This window comes from Hyperoodon ampullatus (assembly GCF_949752795.1).
Source record: "Hyperoodon ampullatus genome assembly, chromosome: 3".
Classification (NCBI taxonomy): Eukaryota; Metazoa; Chordata; class Mammalia; order Artiodactyla; family Ziphiidae; genus Hyperoodon; species Hyperoodon ampullatus.
This window is the reverse complement of record NC_136916.1, coordinates 9,806,532-9,818,719: the sequence shown is the minus strand read 5'-3', so window position 1 is coordinate 9,818,719 and position 12,188 is coordinate 9,806,532. Positions and strand designations below refer to the sequence as shown.

Below are 12,188 nucleotides of genomic sequence, written 5' to 3'. Positions count from 1 at the left end.
TACATACCATGAAAATGTTTTTTCATATACATACCATGAAATATAATTTAACCTTAAAAAAGAAGGAAATTCTGCCATTTCCAATGACACGGATGAACCTGGAGGATATAATGCTGAATAAAATAAGCCAGACACGGAAATACAGACTATGTGATACCACTTACATGATGAATCTAAAATTGTCAAATCCATGGAAGCAGAGTATGGTATGGTGATTGCCAGAGGGGAGGGGAAAATGGGGAAATATTAGTCAAAGAGTACAAAATTTCATTTATACCAGATGAATAAGTCCTAGAGATCTGTACAACATAGGGTCTTTAGTTAACAATACTGCATTGTATATTTAAAAATTTACTGTGGGTAGATCTTATGTTGTGTGCTTTAATCACAAAATACTAATACTGATACTAATAGTATTAATAATTATGGCAGAAGAAAGAGGAGGAGGAAAAAAAGGAGGAAAGGGGAGGAGAAGTAAGAGGGTTTGAGGAGACTTCAGGAGGTGATGGATAGGTTTTATGGCATAGATTGTGGTGATGGATCCATGGGTGCTTATTTATCTCCAAACTGATCAAATTGTGTATATTAATTATGTACAACTTTTTATCAAAAAAAGAAAAGGAAATAAAATTTCTTGTGAAATATGCTTTCTTATAATAGTATTATAATTAAGAATATATATATATATGTTACATACAATAATCGTAAATATATTGTACCAAGGTCATTTCCCTTTTCATTTTGTGGATATTTCATTGGTTGTCTATCTGAGACAGGAAGCATAAGAAATATATGATTTTAATATGCTTAAATATTAGCGGAATTAAGTTCATTACACAAAGTGAAAAGCATTTGTATGTCGCTGTGTTTTGTAACCTTTGTTTATGAAAAAGATATTGGTCAGTACCATAATCTCTTGGGGAGAATATCCTTTAGGAGTAATATGAACAGCACCTCTTTTAAAAACCTGATACGTTTAAACATCTCAAGGTCCCACTTTATAATCAAAATAGAAAGTGTCAAAAAAAGTAGTGGAAAAATAATGGCTGGGTTCTTCACAGTCAGAGCTGTGAAGAAAATCTCAGGAGTTTATCCTAGATGATCACCTCTGTTTTACAGATCTAGGTAGTTAAAATAATTGTGATAACTCTAGGTGAATATCTCTATATTTAGCTGCTTACTGGAAATGAGCCTTTTAATCTGCTAGAGGAACACCTCTTCTGGCATCCAGAGCCTCAGCTCATGAGCTGCAGGTACCCTTAGCTGCATCCAGGGTCAGAAGGTGGGAGCAGGGGGCACTTCATCAGATTTCCTTGAATATATATTTCAGTTTCATAAAAGACATTTTAAATAATTCCTTTTGATGAAAATTTAGGTCTTGAGAAAAAAGCAATTTCTTCTTTCTTGCTCAGTGAATTGCACAGATAGACTTGCCTGCCCTTTGGACTATAACATTTGAACCAAACTAATGATTCTCATGGCTTAAGCCTCTAAAAGTTAGGAATAGTGACTTTTCCTTTTCTCGTTAGTGATCTTTAGGTATACCAGTCCACTGTTCCAATGAATACAAAAAAATATAAGTAGGAAAAATAACTAGGAAACAGGATTTCATAAATAATATTAGGATCTCTCAGTAAGAAAAAAAATTAATACTTAGTGGGAAAAAACAGAGAGGAAGAGAAATGAGGCTGTAGGTAAATAAATATTTCAAGCCTCGAGGAGGAAAAGCTAAGGCTAGTCAATTTTCTAAAAAGCAATCTGAGTACATAATCCTAGCAAAAAGTGTTAACAGGAGGTGGATGAATTTTTACAAATATAAAAGGAAAGATATGTCCTATGAAGGAATGTGAGCACCGCTTAGCAATTTCACAGCACTTTTCATCTTCAAAGAATTTTGCATGTTAACTAATTAATCCTTCCAACACCCTTGTGACGTAAACATGACAAACAAGGACAGAAGTGAGTCTCAAATGACTAATTTACCAAACTCACTGGTTGAGAAAGAATTATGAAAGCATGCCAGTTACTAATGAGGAAGATCCTAGGTAGGGATTTTATACAGGATATTGTGTGTGTGTGTGTGTGTGTGTGTGTGTACTTTCCAAAATTTGTTTACAGAAATACAGAGCAAATGACAGAATTTGAAAGAAAGAATTTATCACCCCTTGAGCTCAGTTTATGCTGAGCTCAATTAGTGTGGACTTCTCAAATAATCCAAATTTAAACCATGAATATTAGCAGCAGTTTTGTATTTGCTTTTTATGCATGGAGTTGATGCATTATTTAGACAATGAGCACCAACTATCTAAAACTTCAGTGGTTTAAAGGGAGTTATACTTGTTAGGGGGTTATTTTCTGCCCAATTCTGTAACATGTAATCTATCAACACATATTCTTTCTTGTTATCCAAACACCAGGACAAGAAAGCAAGGCCCAACTAAATGAGAGATCTGGCAATTTTAAGCTCTTACTGGCCAACCACTTATTTTGGAAACATAACTGAGGCTGTGGTTAGTTTTCTAAAGGTCTAAAAGTCTGTTTCCTTTTTCTCTGCCTGCCTGTGTAATACTGTCTACTATTATCCTGTTGTGACAGCAATATATCTTCCCCCAAACTTGCAGAAGAGAATAGCGGAGCTCATGACCACCCTGGAATGATAATCGCCGTGCCGTGCTGTTGGCACCCTGAGGTGACGGTGGCAGGGAGTCACATTATCCACTTACAACCACAGCCATTCCATTCCAGCTTCACGGGATAACAGAGTGAGTCTCACTGATTACAAATCTGCTAACATAGGCACTAGCTTTCATTCCTTTTCTTGATGATAAAATCTCATTGTGGGCATTATTAGCCTTACTGTGTTGCTCTTAAAATTGTTACTATGACCTTTCAAAAAGTATTGATCCACAGATGCTAAATGGCTAAATATTCCCAAAGGGAAACCTGACTGCCTTTTCTGCACCACAGCTATAAAATTTTCCTTCCAACATATCAAGACTGGAGGGTACAAAAGGGCTGAGCATTGCTCTTCTCTTTCTCAGTGTTAGTTCCAAACTATTATGTGAGTTTCTCTCTCTTCCCTCCCTCCCTTCTTCCTTTCCCCCTCAAATAAGCACAGATTTTCACCTCAGTCCATCATTTCCTTGTATCTGGGTAGCAAAAGTCACGTTGATTATTGCCCAATGTTTTCAAATCTGGTGCAAAGTTGTAGAGACTATTGATTTAGTCATTCAATTACCAAATATTTCTTGAGTACTTACTATATGCTAGTCACCATTTTGGTCACTAGTGATACAAGAAAGAAGAAAAGTTCCTGCCCACGAAGACATAGCACTTACTAAGGAGGCTGATACTGGACCCCTCAAAATGAAGAGCCATCCTCTTCTATTTGGTCATAAAATTCAATCATTATACTACATTCTAATCACTGGAAGATTTTTTTTCTAGATATAGAATTCTGGTTTGGCAGTTGCTTTCTTTTTATTACATTAAAGAGATATTCCATTGTCTTCTTGATTTCATATTCTATTGAGACATCAGCTGTATGTCATTATTGTTCCTTTCAAGATAGTATTTTTCTTTGAATGTTTTTTACTATTTTCTTTTGTCTCTGATTTTCAGTCATTTTTCTATGCTGTGACTAGTTGTGGGGGTTTTTTGGGGGTGTGTGTGTGGTTATCCTGCTTGAGGTGCACAGCTTTTCTAAGATCTGTATCTTGATTTTTTGGTCAGGTTTTGGAAATCCATTCCCTTCGAATATTTTTTTCTTTTATTCCCTCTCTATTCTTCTGAGCCTTTAATTATGTAGATTATAGTTTCTATCCATGTCATATAAATATAGATATAGATAGATAAATATATAAATAGATGTTATATATAGAAGGAGGCTTGTCCAGAGATACACAAATACATATGCTCATTTCTGTATTATACTTTCTTTTGCTTTGGTCTCTATGCTTCAGACTGTGTTTTCATCGTTTTTCTCTTGATGAGTTCACTAATCCTCTCATGTTCTATATCAATCTCCTCATTAAGCACATCTATCAAAGTCTAAATTTCAGTTTATCACATTGTCAACTCTAGAATTTTTATTTATTCTCTAATAGATTCCAATTCTCTAGTAAAATGTTCTACTCTGCCATCCGTTTTTGAAAAATATTCAATATAGCCGTTTTAAAGTCCATCTTTGATAACTTTAATAACTTGGCTAAGTGAGGGTTTATTTCTAGTGTTTTCTCTTGGCCATGATTCCTGGGATGTCTAGTAAATTTTTAATTAAATGACAGCCATTGTGTGGGTTCTGGAGGTTACTGTCTTTTTTTTCCAAGTAGGTTTACTCTAACCTGTCCTAGAACCATACAGTAGGGTCAGATGACATTAATCAGATCAGGAATTGGATTTACTCAAGGCTAGGTTGCAGTTTTTGATGGCTAAATCAAGCCCTGGCTGTTCCACACTCCTAGGGTATAAATTTCCACCATTCCCACTGAGATTCCAAAGTATTTGCTAGGATCCCTCTCCACTGTTATTCCCAGACTCTCATTTCTGCATCTTGAGCATGGTGCTCTTTAGTCAGTGGAAAATGAGAATATTCTAAAATTTTAAAATCCTTTGTCCTTGGGACTGTCATTATCAGGACTCCATATGGGGTAGATAAATGGAGCCCAGTAAGGAAGTTACAGTAATAGTTTGGTTATGAGCTAATGGAGCCTGATATAAGGAGTTGGCAGTAGGAATATGTATATGAAAGGATGTATATGTAAGCTTTTGTGAAAGAAGAATGGGAGAGTAAACTTGTTGATTATGTGAAGTGTGATGTGTTAAAGCTTCTTCAAGATTTCGAGTCTACAGACCTGAGATATATTCCATGGACCACAGGAAAAATGAAATTGTAACTTAAAGAGAATTAGAGATGGAAATACATATTTGAGGGTAATACACACATAAGAGGTGATTAAAGACTTGGTTAAGAACATACAGAAGAAGAAGAGAAGAGGATGGGGAACAGAATCAGAGTGATCACATACACTTGGGGATGAACCTGGTGACAGCTCAGTTCTCTTTTCACTTAACCAAGATGTGCCCCTTAACATCTAAGGCACAATCGCATCAAAGGAAAACATTTTGCATTTAAGTGTAGACAGAGCTTAGTGTTCATAGTGGGCTGGAGATGAAGTAAAACATGAAATAATTTTATGATTTCTGGTCTTTATCTCTTCTTCTCGTGTCAGGAGAACTAAAATCTCTATCAGCACAAATCTAGAGACTCTCAGTCCTACATTATTAATGAAAGATGTAGTTAACTCTTTATCCCTTTCAGGGTTGAAATTACAACAACAACTTGTTGCAAAGTATACATGGGATTCTTAAATCCAGGAGAGTTTAGGGTACCGGAGGAGAGCAAAGGGAAGGTTGTCGGTGTTGAAAGTAAATATACTCTGTGTCAAAATGCACTGTGGAGCCAGTGGTATGTGATAAGATATGGAGGCTGGCTTTGGAACTCTCTTTGTAAGTGCTAGGATTGAGGTTTTAATAATATAACAGTTCTTCAGGCTTTCTGACAAGGAAGGCTTGAAAGCATGCAGCACTGCAGCAGGCTTATCAGTCAACTTCCAGGACAAATACAGAAAGAATGCTCTATGTTCATCTTCAGGCAATACATTGTCAGTTACAATTACAGAGAAAAACTAACCTTAGTGATCTTTGCAACATTAGTAATTTAAGAGCACACTGCAGTTGGAGCCCATCATTTGAATTAAAAGTAATGAATTTGGTTGGGTCTTTTGGTAATGTTCCATAATTCTATAGCTGACACTGATAGGTAATGTTTTGGCAGAAAAAAAAATACAATGGGGAAATATGTACTTGAAATATATACTTTGTGACTTCTCTCTGTGCCCTGTAAATGTAAATATATATGTCTCCATATAGTTTTAATCCCCCGATAAGAGCAGAGATTTATGGGTGTTTAACTTTGCTTAACAGTTGTGTCCATAAAACCCAGCCTGAGAAAGTTCATAGGCTACTATATTTGAAGATGTAGACTTTTCTTTCTTTTTCTTTTTTAAAAAAATTTTACTGAAGTATAGTTGATTTAAAATGTTGTGTTAATTTCTGTTGTACAGCAAAGTGACTCAGTTATGTGTATATATATATATTCTTTTTCATATTCTTTTCTGTTATGGTTTATTGCAGGATATTGAATATAGTTCCCGGTGCTATACAGTAGGACCTTGTTGTTTATCCATCCTTTATATACTAGTTTGCATCTGCTCATCCCTAATTCCCAATCTTTTCCTCCACCACACCCCCTCCCCCTTGGCAACCACAGGTCTGTTCTCTATGTCTGTGAGTCTGTTTCTGTTTCATAGATAAGTTCATTTGTGTCATATTTTAGATTCCACATATAAGTGATATCATATGGTATTTGTCTTTCTCTTTCTGACTTACTTCACTTAGTAGGATAATCTCTACATCCATCCATGTTGCTGCAATTGGTATTATTTCATTCTTTTTGATGGCTGAGCAATATTTCATTGTGTATATATGTACCACATGAAGATGTAGATTTTCAAAAACCTTCTCATCTTCACTATTTCTCAGTCCTTCATTTATCTTCCATTCATAGCTGAATGTGAATGTTCTTATAAATTTCAAAGCAGGCAGGGGCAAAAGCAGCCAAACTTGTGCTACCCTGAATGACAGCCTGGAAACATCAGCTCCCTTTTCATCTTTTATCTTTGCGATCACAGGTTGGCAGGTCATAGCAATCAGTCTAGAGCAGTGATTCTCACCTTGGCAGCAATAATTCACTGTGGAGTTTTTAAAAGTACAGATGCCTGCATCCCACCCAGAGGTTCTGGTTTAATCGGTCTGAGCTGCAGCCTGGATTTTTAAAACTCCCCAGATAGTTATAAAGCGCAACCTAGAAGAAAACTCAGGATATTCAATTCCCTAAAGTAACTCTTATAATTAACTTCTTAGAAAACCTTGCCTGGACTTTCATCTCATAAATAATACTTAATCTTTCTGGGTCTATACATAGGTATTGGCTAAACTTATTCAAATATGAATTCAGTGTGCTTTTGGGAGTGGGAGTATAAAAAACACATACCCTATTTTATAGGTATTACAGGTAAATTTGCCAGATTTAGCAAATAAAAACAGAGAATGTACAGTTATATTTGAATTTTGGATAAACAGTGAATAATTCTTTTTGTACAAGTATGCCTCAAGCAATATTTAGGGCGTGCTTATACTAAAAAACTTATTTGTTGTTTATTTGAAATTCAAATGAAGCTGTGTCCTGCTTTTTATCTGGCAGCCCTAATTACAGGACATGCAGAAAATGTTTAGCTGTTCCATTTTAATCAAAGCATTTTTGTTGACTTGTAACCAATCACCTATGAAACCATTTTATATTGGTCTAATCACAGTTAAGACACACAGGACAAGCATTCTAGCCAGTGCGGCTGAACCATTTAACCCAATTCACTAAGCCTCTTGGCCTACTCATTCATTTAAAAAACTCACTTTGTCTAAGATATTTATAGACGAGATCAATTTTAATTTCCTCTACCTCTCGAGTACACAGTTTGTAATTACTCCAACAGAGATTTATCAGCTTTCTAATACAGTTCTGGGGTAAGACCTGTGTGCCGAGGGGGTTCACTTCTACTCCAGCCTAAATTGTCTGAACTGTCTTAATCTGTAGACCAATTTTCTCTACAGCCCCCTAAGGAAGGAACTTGTTGATTTTGGCAGTGTTTACCTTTCTTACAAACAAATTCAACATTTTCCAGACCGGCTGGCTCTTAAAAATCACATGAGAGCTGGGGAAAAACTGCCTATAGTATGCTTCAGAATTCCTCCCTCCCCCCTATACTAGGAAAAGCTTTATGTTCCTCACAGCTGCTGGAAGATAATCTACGGAGTCAGGATTATTTAGAATCTGTGGAGAAGGCTGTACAGTTCCCTGAGTTCAGTTCTTTTCTAGAAAGAGAGTAGAAGAATCTGTCAGAAAAAAAGATGAAATGTTCCAGCCTTCATGAATGATAATATGGATTTCCACATGGAGAAAAGGGAAAAGAACTGATTTAATGTTTGTTTTCTCATAAAGGTGAAATGTTTAACAGTGTCATGTTCCACCTAGAGCAATAACATGTAGTACGTCATGTGCTTGCATGTTACTGGCTTTCACTGAGTATTGTTACTCATCTTTGCTTTGGGTAGCTTGAATGGTATAGTGTTGTGTCTTTGCATCTTTTTCATTAGTGAAGATCATCACCCCCTTTCCACATCCCCAGGTACCTCCAGCCATCCCTCTCTGTCTCTTAGACCAAAACCCATTTTGCATCATGTGTCAGCAGAGTAAACTTTCTTCCATGAAGGTGTCTTCCTTGGCAGGCACTAAATGGAGGCTGGTGTCACTATAATCAAGACAGTCCAATCTATGTTTTGCAAAAAGAAAGTGCATTCGAGTTTCCTTACATCTGCCGTTTATGTATAAAAATTTTCAGATTTCATTGAATATTCTCCTAAGTCTGTGTGTGATGTGCTAGAGACTGTAATTCTGTTCTTCAAAATTATCTTGATCTGGAAAGTGTAATTTACATTTATTTCCCCTTGATGTATTTCAGTGTTATCTCTGGTGAACTGAGAGCTATTTAACAAATTATTTTTTTCCTCCAAGTAATAACTTCATTGTTTTCAATGCTTAAAAACCAAAGAGTTCATGTCTCTGGCTCTCAGAGTTTTTCCTCACCCCTGCCACAGACCTCATCCCAGGCAGGACCTACCACCTTTTTTCGAGATCTCTTCCTGCCAGCTTCCACTTCCGGTGTCTTGTGGGAATGCACCTTTGCCCCAATTTGTTTCTTGTCTCTCCTGTTTTCTCTTCCTCTGTTCATTTTTCTTTTTTCCAAGTTCAGACCCCTCTGTCAGATGTCTCTTACAATCTAGACCAACTTCTTGGGGTGTGTTAAGATTCCCCCCCCCCCGCTTTTTTTTCCCCTATTCCTGCTCTTATTCTCTAATTTTGCACTGAAATGGGTATTTCCTTTCTCCTCCATGTGTCTTCCTTGTTGGATTAATTCCTTTCCTTCTTCAATACCTCCTCCTTACTCAGAAGGGTTGTTAACAATGAAATTTACTGTTCTAATTCTTTGGCTTATTTTTTGCCATTCAGGCCAGGTCCTGGCACTTCTTCATGTCTGTCACCTAGATTAGATTGATTACAGGGAGAGGAAGGTAACTGATTGGCAATTCACTACTTGGGCTGTTCTAAATGTTGGAACCAAGCCTGTAACACTTTGATTTAATGCTTCAGAATGAATTTGAATCTTGGCCAAACTCACCAATTATTTGGCTTCAATGTACAAACCTGAGCTGCATTTAGCTTCCACTCCTGTCCCCTGGGTCCTGGAGTGGAATCTCTGGGTGAAAGCAGAGCTGGTCTGCTGTGCTTGGGGCTCAGCGTGGCTGCTTGCCATGGTTTGCAGTAAAGGCAGAGGTGGGAATGGGAAAAGGAAAGGTGTACAGTCTCCTCTGACGCTTTCTCAGAATCCCTCATCCTGTTCTTAAACAAAGCCTTATAGGCACTGAAAGTTTCAGATTTTTAGTTTTTAAATTATGGGTCGTGGAAGTTAGGTAAGCTCTTTAGTTCGCTCCATGTTTTTTGGCCATTCTTTGGAAGCATAGTACTCGATACAGGTTGGAGCTTTTGTGCTTGTTTGATACTATGGACACTATTTGATACAATAAGTGCTTCAATATCACACACAAATGAAAGTGGCGTTTCCCTTGCCACTCCTGAAAACTCTACCGTGGCCCTCTACTGTGTGCATTTAGGAACTTAGAGTTTAGAATCAATCCTCAGATCCCACAGAACCCCTAACTTCAGATATTGTTACAGTGTTTCCTATGGTATAATGACACTTTTCCTGCATGGAAAATGCACTAGGATGCCTCTGTCAAAGAGCTGTATCTTAGACGGGCACCGAGAGAAGATCGGCAATTTCAGACCGAGCCCCCTGGGTTGTTCCGGGGCCGCGGCGACCACCCCAAGATGGGGATGCTGAAGAGGAGGGTCCTGCCGGAGGACGTGACCATCAACTGCAGCAGGGACTCCGAAGTACCCGAGCCTCCGGTAGGTCACCGGTGGGAGGAGGTGCGGTGCGACCGCACGGTCACGTGGCTGGCGGCGTGGACAGAGAACGTGCAGAATTCCATCAAGTACATCATGCTGAACCCCAGCTCCAAGCCGAAGGGGGAGAGAGAGGGGGAGAAGTATGAAGTGGCTCGGCGCTTGAAAGGAGTCGCGGGCGAGATCCGTTCTCAGTACCGGGCCGACTGGAAGTCCCGAGAAATGAAGGCGAGACGACGCGCTGTGGCCCTTTATTTCATCGACAAGCTGGCGCTGCGAGCCGGGCACGAGAAGGAGGAGGGCGAGGCGGCTGACACGGTGGGCGGCTGCCCCCTCCACGTGGCACACGTCCAGCTGCACCCAGAGGCCGGTGGCTGCCCGTACGTCGTGGAATTCGACTTCCTGGGACAAGACTCGATCCGCTACTACAACAGAGTGCGGGTGGAGAAGCCGGTGTGCGAGAATCTGCAGCTGCTCATGAAGAACAAAGGCCCTGGGGATGAGCCCTTTGACAGACTGACCACCGCCAGTCTGAACAGGCACCTGCAGGACCTGATGGATGGCCAGACGGCCAAGGTGTTCCAGACCTGCAACGCCAGCCTCACCCTGCATGGCCAGCTGAGAGCGCTGACCAGAGCTGAAGACAGCGTAGCCGCTAAGATTCTCTCTTACAACCGAGCCAATCGGGCCGTTGCCGTTCTCTGCAGCCATCAGCGGGCAACTCCCAAGACCTTCGAGAAGTCGATTGCAGACTCTTCGGTCGAAGATTGAGGCGAAGAAGAAGCAGGTGGCCGAGGCCAAGGCAGAGCTGAAGAAGGCAAGGGCCGACCACAGATCCAGAGGGGACAGCATGTCCAAGAGCTTCCTGGAGAAGAGGGGACGGCTGCTGGAGAAACTGGAGGAGCAGCTCGGGAGACTGAGCATGCAGGCCACAGACAAGGCGGAGAGCAAGCAGGTGGCCCTGGGCACGTCCAAGCTCAACTACCTGGACCCCCGGATCAGTGTCGCCTGGTGTAACAGGTTTCAGGTGCCCGTGGAGATCTACAACAAGACACAGAGGGAGAAGGGAGTCACAGAGGGCTCTCGACATGGCAGGCAAAGACTTTGAATTCTAAATGAGCATCTCTGTGCCTCGTTGGAATTTATTTTTTTTCACCATTAAAGCAGATCGGGGAATTTTGTACCAAAAAAAAAGAGCTGTCTCAGAAGGCACACATCAGGTCCCTGCAAACTCAGGGAACCCACCCTCTTGTTGGTGCATGTCTGAGGCCACAGATTTCCATGCTGCCAAACAAGTCAGTGGGGACATTCTGGCAGCTTGATGGTGATTTTTATGTGGAAGGATGTTAAGAGCCTCCCAGATGCAATTCAATCAGACCAGGAGCCATATTAGACAATTCTGCCAAATTTATACTAAAGTAAAGTAAACTAGGTGGCTGTTTACTCCTTATCATTATTTTTGTAACACTTGATCTAAGTCAAAAGTTTAAGAAAAGAGTTTGCCCCTTTCTCCTCTCCTCCCACCTTCATGGCCTTTGTTCCAACAAAATGACATTGATTTAGGATCCATTAGGTTAACCAGTTGCTTCTCAGACAAACTAAAAGTGATCCCGAGCTGATTTTACAATCTATTGGTTTCCAAACAAGTTTGACAAAACCCATGAATTTCCATGGAGAAACTCAACTTCTCTGTGTAGATGCTTTGACCTGTACACAGAAGCTGGCTTTTTGTAAGCAACAGCCTTGTAATATTTGAAGGTTTAAAAAGTCTGCCCAAATGTGGGGAAAAGTTAAGCATCAATTTAAGAAACTAGTGAAAAATTTGAGCTCACTTTAAAAAACATATTTTGAGCACAAGGTAAAGAAACATTTATATATTATGTACATAATACACAAAATAGTGAAACCCTGTAGAAGCTACAGGTAGACATTTAGGCATCAAGAATTTTGATTTATTTGTTAGGAAATGCAAGACTATACACATGTTTATTTGACATGTGTTCTAAGAATGTAAATGTTGGATATGGTATGGTAATGTCAGGGC

General features: G+C 39.4%; 1 pseudogene across 1 annotated transcript; it reads left to right on the top strand.

Moving 5' to 3' along the window:
• The first annotated feature begins 9,962 nt into the window (after window positions 1-9,962).
• Window positions 9,963-11,259, top strand: LOC307049466 (DNA topoisomerase I, mitochondrial-like; annotated as a pseudogene). Its single transcript has one exon. The product of its transcript is annotated as a DNA topoisomerase I, mitochondrial-like (transcript).
• Window positions 11,260-12,188: the final 929 nt, after the last annotated feature.